The 20,000-nt window shown below is 45.0% G+C and overlaps 18 non-coding genes across 18 annotated transcripts; all 18 read left to right on the top strand.

Moving 5' to 3' along the window:
* Window positions 1-1,412: 1,412 nt before the first annotated feature.
* On the top strand, window positions 1,413-1,484 carry TRNAD-GUC (transfer RNA aspartic acid (anticodon GUC)). The gene has a single exon. It is a non-coding gene; the product is annotated as a tRNA-Asp (tRNA).
* Window positions 1,485-2,858: 1,374 nt separating this feature from the next.
* Window positions 2,859-2,930, top strand: TRNAD-GUC (transfer RNA aspartic acid (anticodon GUC)). Its single transcript has one exon. It is a non-coding gene; the product is annotated as a tRNA-Asp (tRNA).
* A 3,302-nt stretch (window positions 2,931-6,232) lies between these two features.
* TRNAD-GUC (transfer RNA aspartic acid (anticodon GUC)) lies at window positions 6,233-6,304 on the top strand. The gene has a single exon. It is a non-coding gene; the product is annotated as a tRNA-Asp (tRNA).
* Window positions 6,305-6,714: 410 nt separating this feature from the next.
* TRNAD-GUC (transfer RNA aspartic acid (anticodon GUC)) lies at window positions 6,715-6,786 on the top strand. The gene has a single exon. It is a non-coding gene; the product is annotated as a tRNA-Asp (tRNA).
* Window positions 6,787-7,196: 410 nt separating this feature from the next.
* Window positions 7,197-7,268, top strand: TRNAD-GUC (transfer RNA aspartic acid (anticodon GUC)). The gene has a single exon. It is a non-coding gene; the product is annotated as a tRNA-Asp (tRNA).
* Window positions 7,269-7,678: 410 nt separating this feature from the next.
* Window positions 7,679-7,750, top strand: TRNAD-GUC (transfer RNA aspartic acid (anticodon GUC)). The gene has a single exon. It is a non-coding gene; the product is annotated as a tRNA-Asp (tRNA).
* Window positions 7,751-8,642: 892 nt separating this feature from the next.
* TRNAD-GUC (transfer RNA aspartic acid (anticodon GUC)) lies at window positions 8,643-8,714 on the top strand. The gene has a single exon. It is a non-coding gene; the product is annotated as a tRNA-Asp (tRNA).
* A 1,374-nt stretch (window positions 8,715-10,088) lies between these two features.
* On the top strand, window positions 10,089-10,160 carry TRNAD-GUC (transfer RNA aspartic acid (anticodon GUC)). Its single transcript has one exon. It is a non-coding gene; the product is annotated as a tRNA-Asp (tRNA).
* An 892-nt stretch (window positions 10,161-11,052) lies between these two features.
* On the top strand, window positions 11,053-11,124 carry TRNAD-GUC (transfer RNA aspartic acid (anticodon GUC)). Its single transcript has one exon. It is a non-coding gene; the product is annotated as a tRNA-Asp (tRNA).
* Window positions 11,125-11,534: 410 nt separating this feature from the next.
* Window positions 11,535-11,606, top strand: TRNAD-GUC (transfer RNA aspartic acid (anticodon GUC)). The gene has a single exon. It is a non-coding gene; the product is annotated as a tRNA-Asp (tRNA).
* Window positions 11,607-12,016: 410 nt separating this feature from the next.
* On the top strand, window positions 12,017-12,088 carry TRNAD-GUC (transfer RNA aspartic acid (anticodon GUC)). Its single transcript has one exon. It is a non-coding gene; the product is annotated as a tRNA-Asp (tRNA).
* A 410-nt stretch (window positions 12,089-12,498) lies between these two features.
* On the top strand, window positions 12,499-12,570 carry TRNAD-GUC (transfer RNA aspartic acid (anticodon GUC)). Its single transcript has one exon. It is a non-coding gene; the product is annotated as a tRNA-Asp (tRNA).
* An 892-nt stretch (window positions 12,571-13,462) lies between these two features.
* On the top strand, window positions 13,463-13,534 carry TRNAD-GUC (transfer RNA aspartic acid (anticodon GUC)). Its single transcript has one exon. It is a non-coding gene; the product is annotated as a tRNA-Asp (tRNA).
* Window positions 13,535-14,908: 1,374 nt separating this feature from the next.
* Window positions 14,909-14,980, top strand: TRNAD-GUC (transfer RNA aspartic acid (anticodon GUC)). Its single transcript has one exon. It is a non-coding gene; the product is annotated as a tRNA-Asp (tRNA).
* A 1,374-nt stretch (window positions 14,981-16,354) lies between these two features.
* On the top strand, window positions 16,355-16,426 carry TRNAD-GUC (transfer RNA aspartic acid (anticodon GUC)). Its single transcript has one exon. It is a non-coding gene; the product is annotated as a tRNA-Asp (tRNA).
* A 1,374-nt stretch (window positions 16,427-17,800) lies between these two features.
* TRNAD-GUC (transfer RNA aspartic acid (anticodon GUC)) lies at window positions 17,801-17,872 on the top strand. Its single transcript has one exon. It is a non-coding gene; the product is annotated as a tRNA-Asp (tRNA).
* A 410-nt stretch (window positions 17,873-18,282) lies between these two features.
* On the top strand, window positions 18,283-18,354 carry TRNAD-GUC (transfer RNA aspartic acid (anticodon GUC)). The gene has a single exon. It is a non-coding gene; the product is annotated as a tRNA-Asp (tRNA).
* A 1,374-nt stretch (window positions 18,355-19,728) lies between these two features.
* TRNAD-GUC (transfer RNA aspartic acid (anticodon GUC)) lies at window positions 19,729-19,800 on the top strand. Its single transcript has one exon. It is a non-coding gene; the product is annotated as a tRNA-Asp (tRNA).
* Window positions 19,801-20,000: the final 200 nt, after the last annotated feature.

Here is a 20,000-nt window from a genome sequence, read left to right as displayed (position 1 = left end):
TCACGCGGGAGACCGGGGTTCGATTCCCTGACGGGGAGTGCTTTTCTCGTTTTCTACGAAGCTATTTCCCAAGACTGTCGCCATCTTTGACAAAGTCCATCTCAAGAAGAAGTGATTCCTGCTAAATGCTAAGAAGCATGCCACTTTGCTATCCTCTTGCCTATGTACTATTTACAACACCAGGTTATGTTTTTCTGCATTTCACCTCCAAACAGCGCTTTGTCCCCAGGAATCACTGCAGCTTTACCTTTGGGGAAAAGGAAAAAGTCTGATTTGTCAGACTTGAGATTTCTTTAGCTGGACTTTGCAGTTAGATGACTCAAGATATCATCTGTGGAAGCTATTTTTCTTTTGGCAGAACATCTGCGTATGTGTAAATGGGCAAAATTCTATCGGTCCCAAGAGTAAATGGGTCTGCCCGAATACTGCCATTCTTTCATCAGCTTCTTCCTCGTTAGTATAGTGGTGAGTATCCCCGCCTGTCACGCGGGAGACCGGGGTTCGATTCCCCGACGTGGAGTACTTTTCTCGTTTTCTACGAAGCTATTTCCCAAGACTGTCGCCATCTTTGGCAAAGTCCATCTCAAGAAGAAGTGCTTCCTGCTAAATGCTAAGAAGCATGCCACTTTGCTATCCTCTTGCCTATGTACTGTTTACAACACCAGGTTATGTTTTTCTGCATTTCACCTCCAAACAGCGCTTTGTCCCCAGGAATCACTGCAGCTTTACCTTTGGGGAAAGAGAAAAAGTCTGATTTGTCAGACTTGAGATTTCTTTAGCTGGACTTTGCAGTTAGATGACTCAAGATATCATCTGTGGAAGCTATTTTTTTTTTGGCAGAACATCTGCGTATGTGTAAATGGGCAAAATTCTATCGGTCCCAAGAGTAAATGGGTCTGCCCGAATACTGCCATGCTTTCATCAGCTTCTTCCTCGTTAGTATAGTGGTGAGTATCCCTGCCTGTCACGCGGGAGACCGGGGTTCGATTCCCCGACGGGGAGTGCTTTTCTCGTTTTCTACGAAGCTATTTCCCAAGACTGTCGCCATCTTTGGCAAAGTCCATCTCAAGAAGAAGTGCTTCCTGCTAAATGCTAAGAAGCATGCCACTTTGCTATCCTCTTGCCTATGTACTGTTTACAACACCAGGTTATGTTTTTCTGCATTTCACCTCCAAACAGCGCTTTGTCCCCAGGAATCACTGCAGCTTTACCTTTGGGGAAAGAGAAAAAGTCTGATTTGTCAGACTTGAGATTTCTTTAGCTGGACTTTGCAGTTAGATGACTCAAGATATCATCTGTGGAAGCTATTTTTCTTTTGGCAGAACATCTGCGTATGTGTAAATGGGCAAAATTCTATCGGTCCCAAGAGTAAATGGGTCCGCCCGAATACTGCCATGCTTTCATCAGCTTCTTCCTCGTTAGTATAGTGGTGAGTATCCCCGCCTGTCACGCGGGAGACCGGGGTTCGATTCCCCGACGGGGAGTGCTTTTCTCGTTTTCTACGAAGCTATTTCCCAAGACTGTCGCCATCTTTGACAAAGTCCATCTCAAGAAGAAGTGCTTCCTGCTAAATGCTAAGAAGCATGCCACTTTGCTATCCTCTTGCCTATGTACTATTTACAACACCAGGTTATGTTTTTCTGCATTTCACCTCCAAACAGCGCTTTGTCCCCAGGAATCACTGCAGCTTTACCTTTGGGGAAAGAGAAAAAGTCTGATTTGTCAGACTTGAGATTTCTTTAGCTGGACTTTGCAGTTAGATGACTCAAGATATCATCTGTGGAAGCTATTTTTCTTTTGGCAGAACATCTGCGTATGTGTAAATGGGCAAAATTCTATCGGTCCCAAGAGTAAATGGGTCCACCCGAATACTGCCATGCTTTCATCAGCTTCTTCCTCGTTAGTATAGTGGTGAGTATCCCCGCCTGTCACGCGGGAGACCGGGGTTCGATTCCCTAACGGGGAGTGCTTTTCTCGTTTTCTACGAAGCTATTTCCCAAGACTGTCGCCATCTTTGACAAAGTCCATCTCAAGAAGAAGTGATTCCTGCTAAATGCTAAGAAGCATGCCACTTTGCTATCCTCTTGCCTATGTACTATTTACAACACCAGGTTATGTTTTTCTGCATTTCACCTCCAAACAGCGCTTTGTCCCCAGGAATCACTGCAGCTTTACCTTTGGGGAAAAGGAAAAAGTCTGATTTGTCAGACTTGAGATTTCTTTAGCTGGACTTTGCATTTAGATGACTCAAGATATCATCTGTGGAAGCTATTTTTCTTTTGGCAGAACATCTGCGTATGTGTAAATGGGCAAAATTCTATCGGTCCCAAGAGTAAATGGGTCTGCCCGAATACTGCCATGCTTTCATCAGCTTCTTCCTCGTTAGTATAGTGGTGAGTATCCCTGCCTGTCACGCGGGAGACCGGGGTTCGATTCCCCGACGGGGAGTGCTTTTCTCGTTTTCTACGAAGCTATTTCCCAAGACTGTCGCCATCTTTGGCAAAGTCCATCTCAAGAAGAAGTGCTTCCTGCTAAATGCTAAGAAGCATGCCACTTTGCTATCCTCTTGCCTATGTACTGTTTACAACACCAGGTTATGTTTTTCTGCATTTCACCTCCAAACAGCGCTTTGTCCCCAGGAATCACTGCAGCTTTACCTTTGGGGAAAGAGAAAAAGTCTGATTTGTCAGACTTGAGATTTCTTTAGCTGGACTTTGCAGTTAGATGACTCAAGATATCATCTGTGGAAGCTATTTTTCTTTTGGCAGAACATCTGCGTATGTGTAAATGGGCAAAATTCTATCGGTCCCAAGAGTAAATGGGTCCGCCCGAATACTGCCATGCTTTCATCAGCTTCTTCCTCGTTAGTATAGTGGTGAGTATCCCCGCCTGTCACGCGGGAGACCGGGGTTCGATTCCCCGACGGGGAGTGCTTTTCTCGTTTTCTACGAAGCTATTTCCCAAGACTGTCGCCATCTTTGACAAAGTCCATCTCAAGAAGAAGTGATTCCTGCTAAATGCTAAGAAGCATGCCACTTTGCTATCCTCTTGCCTATGTACTATTTACAACACCAGGTTATGTTTTTCTGCATTTCACCTCCAAACAGCGCTTTGTCCCCAGGAATCACTGCAGCTTTACCTTTGGGGAAAAGGAAAAAGTCTGATTTGTCAGACTTGAGATTTCTTTAGCTGGACTTTGCAGTTAGATGACTCAAGATATCATCTGTGGAAGCTATTTTTCTTTTGGCAGAACATCTGCGTATGTGTAAATGGGCAAAATTCTATCGGTCCCAAGAGTAAATGGGTCTGCCCGAATACTGCCATTCTTTCATCAGCTTCTTCCTCGTTAGTATAGTGGTGAGAATCCCCGCCTGTCACGCGGGAGACCGGGGTTCGATTCCCCGACGGGGAGTACTTTTCTCGTTTTCTACGAAGCTATTTCCCAAGACTGTCGCCATCTTTGACAAAGTCCATCTCAAGAAGAAGTGCTTCCTGCTAAATGCTAAGAAGCATGCCACTTTGCTATCCTCTTGCCTATGTACTGTTTACAACACCAGGTTATGTTTTTCTGCATTTCACCTCCAAACAGCGCTTTGTCCCCAGGAATCACTGCAGCTTTACCTTTGGGGAAAGAGAAAAAGTCTGATTTGTCAGACTTGAGATTTCTTTAGCTGGACTTTGCAGTTAGATGACTCAAGATATCATCTGTGGAAGCTATTTTTCTTTTGGCAGAACATCTGCGTATGTGTAAATGGGCAAAATTCTATCGGTCCCAAGAGTAAATGGGTCTGCCCGAATACTGCCATTCTTTCATCAGCTTCTTCCTCGTTAGTATAGTGGTGAGAATCCCCGCCTGTCACGCGGGAGACCGGGGTTCGATTCCCCGACGGGGAGTACTTTTCTCGTTTTCTACGAAGCTATTTCCCAAGACTGTCGCCATCTTTGACAAAGTCCATCTCAAGAAGAAGTGCTTCCTGCTAAATGCTAAGAAGCATGCCACTTTGCTATCCTCTTGCCTATGTACTGTTTACAACACCAGGTTATGTTTTTCTGCATTTCACCTCCAAACAGCGCTTTGTCCCCAGGAATCACTGCAGCTTTACCTTTGGGGAAAGAGAAAAAGTCTGATTTGTCAGACTTGAGATTTCTTTAGCTGGACTTTGCAGTTAGATGACTCAAGATATCATCTGTGGAAGCTATTTTTCTTTTGGCAGAACATCTGCGTATGTGTAAATGGGCAAAATTCTATCGGTCCCAAGAGTAAATGGGTCCGCCCGAATACTGCCATGCTTTCATCAGCTTCTTCCTCGTTAGTATAGTGGTGAATATCCCCGCCTGTCACGCGGGAGACCGGGGTTCGATTCCCCGACGGGGAGTGCTTTTCTCATTTTCTACGAAGCTATTTCCCAAGACTGTCGCCATCTTTGGCAAAGTCCATCTCAAGAAGAAGTGCTTCCTGCTAAATGCTAAGAAGCATGCCACTTTGCTATCCTCTTGCCTATGTACTATTTACAACACCAGGTTATGTTTTTCTCCATTTCACCTCCAAACAGCGCTTTGTCCCCAGGAATCACTGCAGCTTTACCTTTGGGGAAAAGGAAAAAGTCTGATTTGTCAGACTTGAGATTTCTTTAGCTGGACTTTGCAGTTAGATGACTCAAGATATCATCTGTGGAAGCTATTTTTCTTTTGGCAGAACATCTGCGTATGTGTAAATGGGCAAAATTCTATCGGTCCCAAGAGTAAATGGGTCTGCCCGAATACTGCCATGCTTTCATCAGCTTCTTCCTCGTTAGTATAGTGGTGAGTATCCCCACCTGTCACGCGGGAGACCGGGGTTCGATTCCCCGACGGGGAGTGCTTTTCTCGTTTTCTACGAAGCTATTTCCCAAGACTGTCGCCATCTTTGACAAAGTCCATCTCAAGAAGAAGTGCTTCCTGCTAAATGCTAAGAAGCATGCCACTTTGCTATCCTCTTGCCTATGTACTATTTACAACACCAGGTTATGTTTTTCTGCATTTCACCTCCAAACAGCGCTTTGTCCCCAGGAATCACTGCAGCTTTACCTTTGGGGAAAGAGAAAAAGTCTGATTTGTCAGACTTGAGATTTCTTTAGCTGGACTTTGCAGTTAGATGACTCAAGATATCATCTGTGGAAGCTATTTTTCTTTTGGCAGAACATCTGCGTATGTGTAAATGGGCAAAATTCTATCGGTCCCAAGAGTAAATGGGTCCGCCCGAATACTGCCATGCTTTCATCAGCTTCTTCCTCGTTAGTATAGTGGTGAATATCCCCGCCTGTCACGCGGGAGACCGGGGTTCGATTCCCCGACGGGGAGTGCTTTTCTCATTTTCTACGAAGCTATTTCCCAAGACTGTCGCCATCTTTGGCAAAGTCCATCTCAAGAAGAAGTGCTTCCTGCTAAATGCTAAGAAGCATGCCACTTTGCTATCCTCTTGCCTATGTACTATTTACAACACCAGGTTATGTTTTTCTCCATTTCACCTCCAAACAGCGCTTTGTCCCCAGGAATCACTGCAGCTTTACCTTTGGGGAAAAGGAAAAAGTCTGATTTGTCAGACTTGAGATTTCTTTAGCTGGACTTTGCAGTTAGATGACTCAAGATATCATCTGTGGAAGCTATTTTTCTTTTGGCAGAACATCTGCGTATGTGTAAATGGGCAAAATTCTATCGGTCCCAAGAGTAAATGGGTCTGCCCGAATACTGCCATGCTTTCATCAGCTTCTTCCTCGTTAGTATAGTGGTGAGTATCCCCACCTGTCACGCGGGAGACCGGGGTTCGATTCCCCGACGGGGAGTGCTTTTCTCGTTTTCTACGAAGCTATTTCCCAAGACTGTCGCCATCTTTGACAAAGTCCATCTCAAGAAGAAGTGCTTCCTGCTAAATGCTAAGAAGCATGCCACTTTGCTATCCTCTTGCCTATGTACTATTTACAACACCAGGTTATGTTTTTCTGCATTTCACCTCCAAACAGCGCTTTGTCCCCAGGAATCACTGCAGCTTTACCTTTGGGGAAAGAGAAAAAGTCTGATTTGTCAGACTTGAGATTTCTTTAGCTGGACTTTGCAGTTAGATGACTCAAGATATCATCTGTGGAAGCTATTTTTCTTTTGGCAGAACATCTGCGTATGTGTAAATGGGCAAAATTCTATCAGTCCCAAGAGTAAATGGGTCTGCCCGAATACTGCCATGCTTTCATCAGCTTCTTCCTCGTTAGTATAGTGGTGAGTATCCCCGCCTGTCACGCGGGAGACCGGGGTTCGATTCCCCGACGGGGAGTGCTTTTCTCGTTTTCTACGAAGCTATTTCCCAAGACTGTCGCCATCTTTGGCAAAGTCCATCTCAAGAAGAAGTGCTTCCTGCTAAATGCTAAGAAGCATGCCACTTTGCTATCCTCTTGCCTATGTACTGTTTACAACACCAGGTTATGTTTTTCTGCATTTCACCTCCAAACAGCGCTTTGTCCCCAGGAATCACTGCAGCTTTACCTTTGGGGAAAGAGAAAAAGTCTGATTTGTCAGACTTGAGATTTCTTTAGCTGGACTTTGCAGTTAGATGACTCAAGATATCATCTGTGGAAGCTATTTTTCTTTTGGCAGAACATCTGCGTATGTGTAAATGGGCAAAATTCTATCGGTCCCAAGAGTAAATGGGTCCACCCGAATACTGCCATGCTTTCATCAGCTTCTTCCTCGTTAGTATAGTGGTGAGTATCCCCGCCTGTCACGCGGGAGACCGGGGTTCGATTCCCCGACGGGGAGTGCTTTTCTCGTTTTCTACGAAGCTATTTCCCAAGACTGTCGCCATCTTTGACAAAGTCCATCTCAAGAAGAAGTGATTCCTGCTAAATGCTAAGAAGCATGCCACTTTGCTATCCTCTTGCCTATGTACTATTTACAACACCAGGTTATGTTTTTCTGCATTTCACCTCCAAACAGCGCTTTGTCCCCAGGAATCACTGCAGCTTTACCTTTGGGGAAAGAGAAAAAGTCTGATTTGTCAGACTTGAGATTTCTTTAGCTGGACTTTGCAGTTAGATGACTCAAGATATCATCTGTGGAAGCTATTTTTCTTTTGGCAGAACATCTGCGTATGTGTAAATGGGCAAAATTCTATCAGTCCCAAGAGTAAATGGGTCTGCCCGAATACTGCCATGCTTTCATCAGCTTCTTCCTCGTTAGTATAGTGGTGAGTATCCCCGCCTGTCACGCGGGAGACCGGGGTTCGATTCCCCGACGGGGAGTGCTTTTCTCGTTTTCTACGAAGCTATTTCCCAAGACTGTCGCCATCTTTGGCAAAGTCCATCTCAAGAAGAAGTGCTTCCTGCTAAATGCTAAGAAGCATGCCACTTTGCTATCCTCTTGCCTATGTACTGTTTACAACACCAGGTTATGTTTTTCTGCATTTCACCTCCAAACAGCGCTTTGTCCCCAGGAATCACTGCAGCTTTACCTTTGGGGAAAGAGAAAAAGTCTGATTTGTCAGACTTGAGATTTCTTTAGCTGGACTTTGCAGTTAGATGACTCAAGATATCATCTGTGGAAGCTATTTTTCTTTTGGCAGAACATCTGCGTATGTGTAAATGGGCAAAATTCTATCGGTCCCAAGAGTAAATGGGTCCGCCCGAATACTGCCATGCTTTCATCAGCTTCTTCCTCGTTAGTATAGTGGTGAGTATCCCCGCCTGTCACGCGGGAGACCGGGGTTCGATTCCCCGACGGGGAGTGCTTTTCTCGTTTTCTACGAAGCTATTTCCCAAGACTGTCGCCATCTTTGACACAGTCCATCTCAAGAAGAAGTGATTCCTGCTAAATGCTAAGAAGCATGCCACTTTGCTATCCTCTTGCCTATGTACTATTTACAACACCAGGTTATGTTTTTCTGCATTTCACCTCCAAACAGCGCTTTGTCCCCAGGAATCACTGCAGCTTTACCTTTGGGGAAAGAGAAAAAGTCTGATTTGTCAGACTTGAGATTTCTTTAGCTGGAATTTGCAGTTAGATGACTCAAGATATCATCTGTGGAAGCTATTTTTCTTTTGGCAGAACATCTGCGTATGTGTAAATGGGCAAAATTCTATCGGTCCCAAGAGTAAATGGGTCTGCCCGAATACTGCCATGCTTTCATCAGCTTCTTCCTCGTTAGTATAGTGGTGAGTATCCCCACCTGTCACGCGGGAGACCGGCGTTCGATTCCCCGACGGGGAGTGCTTTTCTCGTTTTCTACGAAGCTATTTCCCAAGACTGTCGCCATCTTTGACAAAGTCCATCTTAAGAAGAAGTGCTTCCTGCTAAATGCTAAGAAGCATGCCACTTTGCTATCCTCTTGCCTATGTACTATTTACAACACCAGGTAATGTTTTACTGCATTTCACCTCCAAACAGCGCTTTGTCCCCAGGAATCACTGCAGCGTTACCTTTGGGGAAAGAGAAAAAGTCTGATTTGTCAGACTTGAGATTTCTTTAGCTGGACTTTGCAGTTAGATGACTCAAGATATCATCTGTGGAAGCTATTTTTCTTTTGGCAGAACATCTGCGTATGTGTAAATGGGCAAAATTCTATCGGTCCCAAGAGTAAATGGGTCTGCCCGAATACTGCCATGCTTTCATCGGCTTCTTCCTCGTTAGTATAGTGGTGAGTATCCCCGCCTGTCACGCGGGAGACCGGGGTTCGATTCCCCGACGGGGAGTGCTTTTCTCGTTTTCTACGAAGCTATTTCCCAAGACTGTCGCCATCTTTGACAAAGTCCATCTCAAGAAGAAGTGATTCCTGCTAAATGCTAAGAAGCATGCCACTTTGCTATCCTCTTGCCTATGTACTATTTACAACACCAGGTTATGTTTTTCTGCATTTCACCTCCAAACAGCGCTTTGTCCCCAGGAATCACTGCAGCTTTACCTTTGGGGAAAGAGAAAAAGTCTGATTTGTCAGACTTGAGATTTCTTTAGCTGGAATTTGCAGTTAGATGACTCAAGATATCATCTGTGGAAGCTATTTTTCTTTTGGCAGAACATCTGCGTATGTGTAAATGGGCAAAATTCTATCGGTCCCAAGAGTAAATGGGTCTGCCCGAATACTGCCATGCTTTCATCAGCTTCTTCCTCGTTAGTATAGTGGTGAGTATCCCCACCTGTCACGCGGGAGACCGGGGTTCGATTCCCCGACGGGGAGTGCTTTTCTCGTTTTCTACGAAGCTATTTCCCAAGACTGTCGCCATCTTTGACAAAGTCCATCTCAAGAAGAAGTGCTTCCTGCTAAATGCTAAGAAGCATGCCACTTTGCTATCCTCTTGCCTATGTACTATTTACAACACCAGGTTATGTTTTTCTGCATTTCACCTCCAAACAGCGCTTTGTCCCCAGGAATCACTGCAGCTTTACCTTTGGGGAAAGAGAAAAAGTCTGATTTGTCAGACTTGAGATTTCTTTAGCTGGACTTTGCAGTTAGATGACTCAAGATATCATCTGTGGAAGCTATTTTTCTTTTGGCAGAACATCTGCGTATGTGTAAATGGGCAAAATTCTATCGGTCCCAAGAGTAAATGGGTCCGCCCGAATACTGCCATGCTTTCATCAGCTTCTTCCTCGTTAGTATAGTGGTGAATATCCCCGCCTGTCACGCGGGAGACCGGGGTTCGATTCCCTGACGGGGAGTGCTTTTCTCGTTTTCTACGAAGCTATTTCCCAAGACTGTCGCCATCTTTGGCAAAGTCCATCTCAAGAAGAAGTGCTTCCTGCTAAATGCTAAGAAGCATGCCACTTTGCTATCCTCTTGCCTATGTACTGTTTACAACACCAGGTTATGTTTTTCTGCATTTCACCTCCAAACAGCGCTTTGTCCCCTGGAATCACTGCAGCTTTACCTTTGGGGAAAGAGAAAAAGTCTGATTTGTCAGACTTGAGATTTCTTTAGCTGGACTTTGCAGTTAGATGACTCAAGATATCATCTGTGGAAGCTATTTTTCTTTTGGCAGAACATCTGCGTATGTGTAAATGGGCAAAATTCTATCGGTCCCAAGAGTAAATGGGTCCGCCCGAATACTGCCATGCTTTCATCAGCTTCTTCCTCGTTAGTATAGTGGTGAGTATCCCCGCCTGTCACGCGGGAGACCGGGGTTCGATTCCCCGACGGGGAGTGCTTTTCTCGTTTTCTACGAAGCTATTTCCCAAGACTGTCGCCATCTTTGACAAAGTCCATCTCAAGAAGAAGTGCTTCCTGCTAAATGCTAAGAAGCATGCCACTTTGCTATCCTCTTGCCTATGTACTATTTACAACACCAGGTTATGTTTTTCTGCATTTCACCTCCAAACAGCGCTTTGTCCCCAGGAATCACTGCAGCTTTACCTTTGGGGAAAGAGAAAAAGTCTGATTTGTCAGACTTGAGATTTCTTTAGCTGGACTTTGCAGTTAGATGACTCAAGATATCATCTGTGGAAGCTATTTTTCTTTTGGCAGAACATCTGCGTATGTGTAAATGGGCAAAATTCTATCGGTCCCAAGAGTAAATGGGTCCACCCGAATACTGCCATGCTTTCATCAGCTTCTTCCTCGTTAGTATAGTGGTGAGTATCCCCGCCTGTCACGCGGGAGACCGGGGTTCGATTCCCTAACGGGGAGTGCTTTTCTCGTTTTCTACGAAGCTATTTCCCAAGACTGTCGCCATCTTTGACAAAGTCCATCTCAAGAAGAAGTGATTCCTGCTAAATGCTAAGAAGCATGCCACTTTGCTATCCTCTTGCCTATGTACTATTTACAACACCAGGTTATGTTTTTCTGCATTTCACCTCCAAACAGCGCTTTGTCCCCAGGAATCACTGCAGCTTTACCTTTGGGGAAAAGGAAAAAGTCTGATTTGTCAGACTTGAGATTTCTTTAGCTGGACTTTGCAGTTAGATGACTCAAGATATCATCTGTGGAAGCTATTTTTCTTTTGGCAGAACATCTGCGTATGTGTAAATGGGCAAAATTCTATCGGTCCCAAGAGTAAATGGGTCCGCCCGAATACTGCCATGCTTTCATCAGCTTCTTCCTCGTTAGTATAGTGGTGAGTATCCCCGCCTGTCACGCGGGAGACCGGGGTTCGATTCCCCGACGGGGAGTGCTTTTCTCGTTTTCTACGAAGCTATTTCCCAAGACTGTCGCCATCTTTGGCAAAGTCCATCTCAAGAAGAAGTGCTTCCTGCTAAATGCTAAGAAGCATGCCACTTTGCTATCCTCTTGCCTATGTACTGTTTACAACACCAGGTTATGTTTTTCTGCATTTCACCTCCAAACAGCGCTTTGTCCCCAGGAATCACTGCAGCTTTACCTTTGGGGAAAGAGAAAAAGTCTGATTTGTCAGACTTGAGATTTCTTTAGCTGGACTTTGCAGTTAGATGACTCAAGATATCATCTGTGGAAGCTATTTTTCTTTTGGCAGAACATCTGCGTATGTGTAAATGGGCAAAATTCTATCGGTCCCAAGAGTAAATGGGTCCACCCGAATACTGCCATGCTTTCATCAGCTTCTTCCTCGTTAGTATAGTGGTGAGTATCCCCGCCTGTCACGCGGGAGACCGGGGTTCGATTCCCCGACGGGGAGTGCTTTTCTCGTTTTCTACGAAGCTATTTCCCAAGACTGTCGCCATCTTTGACAAAGTCCATCTCAAGAAGAAGTGATTCCTGCTAAATGCTAAGAAGCATGCCACTTTGCTATCCTCTTGCCTATGTACTATTTACAACACCAGGTTATGTTTTTCTGCATTTCACCTCCAAACAGCGCTTTGTCCCCAGGAATCACTGCAGCTTTACCTTTGGGGAAAGAGAAAAAGTCTGATTTGTCAGACTTGAGATTTCTTTAGCTGGACTTTGCAGTTAGATGACTCAAGATATCATCTGTGGAAGCTATTTTTCTTTTGGCAGAACATCTGCGTATGTGTAAATGGGCAAAATTCTATCAGTCCCAAGAGTAAATGGGTCTGCCCGAATACTGCCATGCTTTCATCAGCTTCTTCCTCGTTAGTATAGTGGTGAGTATCCCCGCCTGTCACGCGGGAGACCGGGGTTCGATTCCCCGACGGGGAGTGCTTTTCTCGTTTTCTACGAAGCTATTTCCCAAGACTGTCGCCATCTTTGGCAAAGTCCATCTCAAGAAGAAGTGCTTCCTGCTAAATGCTAAGAAGCATGCCACTTTGCTATCCTCTTGCCTATGTACTGTTTACAACACCAGGTTATGTTTTTCTGCATTTCACCTCCAAACAGCGCTTTGTCCCCAGGAATCACTGCAGCTTTACCTTTGGGGAAAGAGAAAAAGTCTGATTTGTCAGACTTGAGATTTCTTTAGCTGGACTTTGCAGTTAGATGACTCAAGATATCATCTGTGGAAGCTATTTTTCTTTTGGCAGAACATCTGCGTATGTGTAAATGGGCAAAATTCTATCGGTCCCAAGAGTAAATGGGTCCGCCCGAATACTGCCATGCTTTCATCAGCTTCTTCCTCGTTAGTATAGTGGTGAGTATCCCCGCCTGTCACGCGGGAGACCGGGGTTCGATTCCCCGACGGGGAGTGCTTTTCTCGTTTTCTACGAAGCTATTTCCCAAGACTGTCGCCATCTTTGACACAGTCCATCTCAAGAAGAAGTGATTCCTGCTAAATGCTAAGAAGCATGCCACTTTGCTATCCTCTTGCCTATGTACTATTTACAACACCAGGTTATGTTTTTCTGCATTTCACCTCCAAACAGCGCTTTGTCCCCAGGAATCACTGCAGCTTTACCTTTGGGGAAAGAGAAAAAGTCTGATTTGTCAGACTTGAGATTTCTTTAGCTGGAATTTGCAGTTAGATGACTCAAGATATCATCTGTGGAAGCTATTTTTCTTTTGGCAGAACATCTGCGTATGTGTAAATGGGCAAAATTCTATCGGTCCCAAGAGTAAATGGGTCTGCCCGAATACTGCCATGCTTTCATCAGCTTCTTCCTCGTTAGTATAGTGGTGAGTATCCCCACCTGTCACGCGGGAGACCGGCGTTCGATTCCCCGACGGGGAGTGCTTTTCTCGTTTTCTACGAAGCTATTTCCCAAGACTGTCGCCATCTTTGACAAAGTCCATCTTAAGAAGAAGTGCTTCCTGCTAAATGCTAAGAAGCATGCCACTTTGCTATCCTCTTGCCTATGTACTATTTACAACACCAGGTAATGTTTTACTGCATTTCACCTCCAAACAGCGCTTTGTCCCCAGGAATCACTGCAGCGTTACCTTTGGGGAAAGAGAAAAAGTCTGATTTGTCAGACTTGAGATTTCTTTAGCTGGACTTTGCAGTTAGATGACTCAAGATATCATCTGTGGAAGCTATTTTTCTTTTGGCAGAACATCTGCGTATGTGTAAATGGGCAAAATTCTATCGGTCCCAAGAGTAAATGGGTCTGCCCGAATACTGCCATGCTTTCATCGGCTTCTTCCTCGTTAGTATAGTGGTGAGTATCCCCGCCTGTCACGCGGGAGACCGGGGTTCGATTCCCCGACGGGGAGTGCTTTTCTCGTTTTCTACGAAGCTATTTCCCAAGACTGTCGCCATCTTTGACAAAGTCCATCTCAAGAAGAAGTGATTCCTGCTAAATGCTAAGAAGCATGCCACTTTGCTATCCTCTTGCCTATGTACTATTTACAACACCAGGTTATGTTTTTCTGCATTTCACCTCCAAACAGCGCTTTGTCCCCAGGAATCACTGCAGCTTTACCTTTGGGGAAAGAGAAAAAGTCTGATTTGTCAGACTTGAGATTTCTTTAGCTGGAATTTGCAGTTAGATGACTCAAGATATCATCTGTGGAAGCTATTTTTCTTTTGGCAGAACATCTGCGTATGTGTAAATGGGCAAAATTCTATCGGTCCCAAGAGTAAATGGGTCTGCCCGAATACTGCCATGCTTTCATCAGCTTCTTCCTCGTTAGTATAGTGGTGAGTATCCCCACCTGTCACGCGGGAGACCGGGGTTCGATTCCCCGACGGGGAGTGCTTTTCTCGTTTTCTACGAAGCTATTTCCCAAGACTGTCGCCATCTTTGACAAAGTCCATCTCAAGAAGAAGTGCTTCCTGCTAAATGCTAAGAAGCATGCCACTTTGCTATCCTCTTGCCTATGTACTATTTACAACACCAGGTTATGTTTTTCTGCATTTCACCTCCAAACAGCGCTTTGTCCCCAGGAATCACTGCAGCTTTACCTTTGGGGAAAGAGAAAAAGTCTGATTTGTCAGACTTGAGATTTCTTTAGCTGGACTTTGCAGTTAGATGACTCAAGATATCATCTGTGGAAGCTATTTTTCTTTTGGCAGAACATCTGCGTATGTGTAAATGGGCAAAATTCTATCGGTCCCAAGAGTAAATGGGTCCGCCCGAATACTGCCATGCTTTCATCAGCTTCTTCCTCGTTAGTATAGTGGTGAATATCCCCGCCTGTCACGCGGGAGACCGGGGTTCGATTCCCTGACGGGGAGTGCTTTTCTCGTTTTCTACGAAGCTATTTCCCAAGACTGTCGCCATCTTTGGCAAAGTCCATCTCAAGAAGAAGTGCTTCCTGCTAAATGCTAAGAAGCATGCCACTTTGCTATCCTCTTGCCTATGTACTGTTTACAACACCAGGTTATGTTTTTCTGCATTTCACCTCCAAACAGCGCTTTGTCCCCTGGAATCACTGCAGCTTTACCTTTGGGGAAAGAGAAAAAGTCTGATTTGTCAGACTTGAGATTTCTTTAGCTGGACTTTGCAGTTAGATGACTCAAGATATCATCTGTGGAAGCTATTTTTCTTTTGGCAGAACATCTGCGTATGTGTAAATGGGCAAAATTCTATCGGTCCCAAGAGTAAATGGGTCCGCCCGAATACTGCCATGCTTTCATCAGCTTCTTCCTCGTTAGTATAGTGGTGAGTATCCCCGCCTGTCACGCGGGAGACCGGGGTTCGATTCCCCGACGGGGAGTGCTTTTCTCGTTTTCTACGAAGCTATTTCCCAAGACTGTCGCCATCTTTGACAAAGTCCATCTCAAGAAGAAGTGCTTCCTGCTAAATGCTAAGAAGCATGCCACTTTGCTATCCTCTTGCCTATGTACTATTTACAACACCAGGTTATGTTTTTCTGCATTTCACCTCCAAACAGCGCTTTGTCCCCAGGAATCACTGCAGCTTTACCTTTGGGGAAAGAGAAAAAGTCTGATTTGTCAGACTTGAGATTTCTTTAGCTGGACTTTGCAGTTAGATGACTCAAGATATCATCTGTGGAAGCTATTTTTCTTTTGGCAGAACATCTGCGTATGTGTAAATGGGCAAAATTCTATCGGTCCCAAGAGTAAATGGGTCCACCCGAATACTGCCATGCTTTCATCAGCTTCTTCCTCGTTAGTATAGTGGTGAGTATCCCCGCCTGTCACGCGGGAGACCGGGGTTCGATTCCCTAACGGGGAGTGCTTTTCTCGTTTTCTACGAAGCTATTTCCCAAGACTGTCGCCATCTTTGACAAAGTCCATCTCAAGAAGAAGTGATTCCTGCTAAATGCTAAGAAGCATGCCACTTTGCTATCCTCTTGCCTATGTACTATTTACAACACCAGGTTATGTTTTTCTGCATTTCACCTCCAAACAGCGCTTTGTCCCCAGGAATCACTGCAGCTTTACCTTTGGGGAAAAGGAAAAAGTCTGATTTGTCAGACTTGAGATTTCTTTAGCTGGACTTTGCATTTAGATGACTCAAGATATCATCTGTGGAAGCTATTTTTCTTTTGGCAGAACATCTGCGTATGTGTAAATGGGCAAAATTCTATCGGTCCCAAGAGTAAATGGGTCTGCCCGAATACTGCCATGCTTTCATCAGCTTCTTCCTCGTTAGTATAGTGGTGAGTATCCCTGCCTGTCACGCGGGAGACCGGGGTTCGATTCCCCGACGGGGAGTGCTTTTCTCGTTTTCTACGAAGCTATTTCCCAAGACTGTCGCCATCTTTGGCAAAGTCCATCTCAAGAAGAAGTGCTTCCTGCTAAATGCTAAGAAGCATGCCACTTTGCTATCCTCTTGCCTATGTACTGTTTACAACACCAGGTTATGTTTTTCTGCATTTCACCTCCAAACAGCGCTTTGTCCCCAGGAATCACTGCAGCTTTACCTTTGGGGAAAGAGAAAAAGTCTGATTTGTCAGACTTGAGATTTCTTTAGCTGGACTTTGCAGTTAGATGACTCAAGATATCATCTGTGGAAGCTATTTTTCTTTTGGCAGAACATCTGCGTATGTGTAAATGGGCAAAATTCTATCGGTCCCAAGAGTAAATGGGTCCGCCCGAATACTGCCATGCTTTCATCAGCTTCTTCCTCGTTAGTATAGTGGTGAGTATCCCCGCCTGTCACGCGGGAGACCGGGGTTCGATTCCCCGACGGGGAGTGCTTTTCTCGTTTTCTACGAAGCTATTTCCCAAGACTGTCGCCATCTTTGACAAAGTCCATCTCAAGAAGAAGTGATTCCTGCTAAATGCTAAGAAGCATGCCACTTTGCTATCCTCTTGCCTATGTACTATTTACAACACCAGGTTATGTTTTTCTGCATTTCACCTCCAAACAGCGCTTTGTCCCCAGGAATCACTGCAGCTTTACCTTTGGGGAAAAGGAAAAAGTCTGATTTGTCAGACTTGAGATTTCTTTAGCTGGACTTTGCAGTTAGATGACTCAAGATATCATCTGTGGAAGCTATTTTTCTTTTGGCAGAACATCTGCGTATGTGTAAATGGGCAAAATTCTATCGGTCCCAAGAGTAAATGGGTCTGCCCGAATACTGCCATTCTTTCATCAGCTTCTTCCTCGTTAGTATAGTGGTGAGAATCCCCGCCTGTCACGCGGGAGACCGGGGTTCGATTCCCCGACGGGGAGTACTTTTCTCGTTTTCTACGAAGCTATTTCCCAAGACTGTCGCCATCTTTGACAAAGTCCATCTCAAGAAGAAGTGCTTCCTGCTAAATGCTAAGAAGCATGCCACTTTGCTATCCTCTTGCCTATGTACTGTTTACAACACCAGGTTATGTTTTTCTGCATTTCACCTCCAAACAGCGCTTTGTCCCCAGGAATCACTGCAGCTTTACCTTTGGGGAAAGAGAAAAAGTCTGATTTGTCAGACTTGAGATTTCTTTAGCTGGACTTTGCAGTTAGATGACTCAAGATATCATCTGTGGAAGCTATTTTTCTTTTGGCAGAACATCTGCGTATGTGTAAATGGGCAAAATTCTATCGGTCCCAAGAGTAAATGGGTCTGCCCGAATACTGCCATTCTTTCATCAGCTTCTTCCTCGTTAGTATAGTGGTGAGAATCCCCGCCTGTCACGCGGGAGACCGGGGTTCGATTCCCCGACGGGGAGTACTTTTCTCGTTTTCTACGAAGCTATTTCCCAAGACTGTCGCCATCTTTGACAAAGTCCATCTCAAGAAGAAGTGCTTCCTGCTAAATGCTAAGAAGCATGCCACTTTGCTATCCTCTTGCCTATGTACTGTTTACAACACCAGGTTATGTTTTTCTGCATTTCACCTCCAAACAGCGCTTTGTCCCCAGGAATCACTGCAGCTTTACCTTTGGGGAAAGAGAAAAAGTCTGATTTGTCAGACTTGAGATTTCTTTAGCTGGACTTTGCAGTTAGATGACTCAAGATATCATCTGTGGAAGCTATTTTTCTTTTGGCAGAACATCTGCGTATGTGTAAATGGGCAAAATTCTATCGGTCCCAAGAGTAAATGGGTCCGCCCGAATACTGCCATGCTTTCATCAGCTTCTTCCTCGTTAGTATAGTGGTGAGTATCCCCGCCTGTCACGCGGGAGACCGGGGTTCGATTCCCCGACGGGGAGTGCTTTTCTCGTTTTCTACGAAGCTATTTCCCAAGACTGTCGCCATCTTTGACAAAGTCCATCTCAAGAAGAAGTGCTTCCTGCTAAATGCTAAGAAGCATGCCACTTTGCTATCCTCTTGCCTATGTACTGTTTACAACACCAGGTTATGTTTTTCTGCATTTCACCTCCAAACAGCGCTTTGTCCCCAGGAATCACTGCAGCTTTACCTTTGGGGAAAGAGAAAAAGTCTGATTTGTCAGACTTGAGATTTCTTTAGCTGGACTTTGCAGTTAGATGACTCAAGATATCATCTGTGGAAGCTATTTTTCTTTTGGCAGAACATCTGCGTATGTGTAAATGGGCAAAATTCTATCGGTCCCAAGAGTAAATGGGTCCGCCCGAATACTGCCATGCTTTCATCAGCTTCTTCCTCGTTAGTATAGTGGTGAGTATCCCCGCCTGTCACGCGGGAGACCGGGGTTCGATTCCCCGACGGGGAGTGCTTTTCTCGTTTTCTACGAAGCTATTTCCCAAGACTGTCGCCATCTTTGACAAAGTCCATCTCAAGAAGAAGTGCTTCCTGCTAAATGCTAAGAAGCATGCCACTTTGCTATCCTCTTGCCTATGTACTGTTTACAACACCAGGTTATGTTTTTCTGCATTTCACCTCCAAACAGCGCTTTGTCCCCAGGAATCACTGCAGCTTTACCTTTGGGGAAAGAGAAAAAGTCTGATTTGTCAGACTTGAGATTTCTTTAGCTGGACTTTGCAGTTAGATGACTCAAGATATCATCTGTGGAAGCTATTTTTCTTTTGGCAGAACATCTGCGTATGTGTAAATGGGCAAAATTCTATCGGTCCCAAGAGTAAATGGGTCTGCCCGAATACTGCCATTCTTTCATCAGCTTCTTCCTCGTTAGTATAGTGGTGAGAATCCCCGCCTGTCACGCGGGAGACCGGGGTTCGATTCCGCGACGGGGAGTACTTTTCTCGTTTTCTACGAAGCTATTTCCCAAGACTGTCGCCATCTTTGACAAAGTCCATCTCAAGAAGAAGTGCTTCCTGCTAAATGCTAAGAAGCATGCCACTTTGCTATCCTCTTGCCTATGTACTGTTTACAACACCAGGTTATGTTTTTCTGCATTTCACCTCCAAACAGCGCTTTGTCCCCAGGAATCACTGCAGCTTTACCTTTGGGGAAAGAGAAAAAGTCTGATTTGTCAGACTTGAGATTTCTTTAGCTGGACTTTGCAGTTAGATGACTCAAGATATCATCTGTGGAAGCTATTTTTCTTTTGGCAGAACATCTGCGTATGTGTAAATGGGCAAAATTCTATCGGTCCCAAGAGTAAATGGGTCCGCCCGAATACTGCCATGCTTTCATCAGCTTCTTCCTCGTTAGTATAGTGGTGAGTATCCCCGCCTGTCACGCGGGAGACCGGGATTCGATTCCCCGACGGGGAGTGCTTTTCTCGTTTTCTACGAAGCTATTTCCCAAGACTGTCGCCATCTTTGACAAAGTCCATCTCAAGAAGAAGTGCTTCCTGCTAAATGCTAAGAAGCATGCCACTTTGCTATCCTCTTGCCTATGTACTGTTTACAACACCAGGTTATGTTTTTCTGCATTTCACCTCCAAACAGCGCTTTGTCCCCAGGAATCACTGCAGCTTTACCTTTGGGGAAAGAGAAAAAGTCTGATTTGTCAGACTTGAGATTTCTTTAGCTGGACTTTGCAGTTAGATGACTCAAGATATCATCTGTGGAAGCTATTTTTCTTTTGGCAGAACATCTGCGTATGTGTAAATGGGCAAAATTCTATCGGTCCCAAGAGTAAATGGGTCCGCCCGAATACTGCCATGCTTTCATCAGCTTCTTCCTCGTTAGTATAGTGGTGAGTATCCCCGCCTGTCACGCGGGAGACCGGGGTTCGATTCCCCGACGGGGAGTGCTTTTCTCGTTTTCTACGAAGCTATTTCCCAAGACTGTCGCCATCTTTGACAAAGTCCATCTCAAGAAGAAGTGCTTCCTGCTAAATGCTAAGAAGCATGCCACTTTGCTATCCTCTTGCCTATGTACTGTTTACAACACCAGGTTATGTTTTTCTGCATTTCACCTCCAAACAGCGCTTTGTCCCCAGGAATCACTG

This window comes from Eleutherodactylus coqui, chromosome 11, assembly GCF_035609145.1.
Source record: "Eleutherodactylus coqui strain aEleCoq1 chromosome 11, aEleCoq1.hap1, whole genome shotgun sequence".
In the NCBI taxonomy this organism is placed as follows: domain Eukaryota; kingdom Metazoa; phylum Chordata; class Amphibia; order Anura; family Eleutherodactylidae; genus Eleutherodactylus; species Eleutherodactylus coqui.
Note: the sequence above shows the minus strand (reverse complement) of the source record. Positions and strands in the feature narration are given on the sequence as shown.